This window comes from Pyxicephalus adspersus, chromosome 1 (assembly GCF_032062135.1).
Source record: "Pyxicephalus adspersus chromosome 1, UCB_Pads_2.0, whole genome shotgun sequence".
Taxonomy (NCBI): Eukaryota; Metazoa; Chordata; class Amphibia; order Anura; family Pyxicephalidae; genus Pyxicephalus; species Pyxicephalus adspersus.
In genome coordinates this window covers 73,888,067-73,889,161 of record NC_092858.1, presented here as the reverse complement: position 1 = coordinate 73,889,161, position 1,095 = coordinate 73,888,067, and positions in this window count along the sequence as shown.

The window sequence follows — 1,095 nt, the reverse complement described above, 5'->3', positions numbered from 1 at the left end:
ATGTGAAAATACTGCCAAATACAGAAATGTTTATTTTTTTACTGAATGTTATTTAGATTGTGTTAAGGCATGTCCATGAGTGCTGAATAACTCTAAATAAAGAACATATTCCAATAGCAGTCATTTTATGAACTATTGGTTTTTCACAAGTTGTCCAAAATATCTAAACAAGGTTCATGTAACCCCCCCACTCAACAACATGGATAATTAGTCAGTGTGGGATAAAAAAGGAAACACATTATCTATGCATAAAACATGTTTTATATCCCTAATAAATCTACCATAAACACATTTTAGAGAAACATCAGGGAGAACTAAAAGATGCTTCAGCTCTCCATTTTTTGTCTCTTTAAATATTTTGCAAGTACTGCAAAATATGCTATGCTATATACTGCAAATTCCTCCTAATCTGCTAGAATTCCATTAGGTTCTGAACTTCCAGTTTGACCTGACAACCCAGTGCCTATGCTGCAATGAAATCCCAAACAGTTGTTAGCCCTGCCTTGTACTCTTAAGCTATACTACAGAAAATCTTCTCCTCTGGGGCAGACATAGGGAGGTGCAAAGTATACCATTGCCACCAGTGTGTCCCTGTTCAGAATTGATATAGGACCCCTCGTTGAACTGGGGGCCCATTTGTGGTTGAGAAGGGTACGGTTTCTCCACTCCACAGTTCTACACAGGGACCCGATGTTAGGTACGTCTGCCACTGTTCTCCTCCATGACATAAGGGGTTTGTGTTTTGCCTATTGACAGAGAACTGGAAAAGCTGATAATACTGCTAGGGGTTTCATTGCAGCACAGTCCAGTCCACAGTTCAGTTTTCATTCACATGTATTATGAAATGTGAATATGCTGCATGCTGTATATGTTTATATCAATCATGTGGCAAAGCCTATAAACTCTCATTTTGTAATAGCAGTGCATGAACATTTAACCGTAGCACTCTAATATAGGCCACTAATTAAAAAAGTATTTTTAGTCCTAGTTACTACATTTTACATTATTACTATAACCATATTTTACTATATAGCCACTTAATAAGGCCCATTGTGAGCAGAAAATTATCTATGTTGGCAATGCAAACCCTATTCA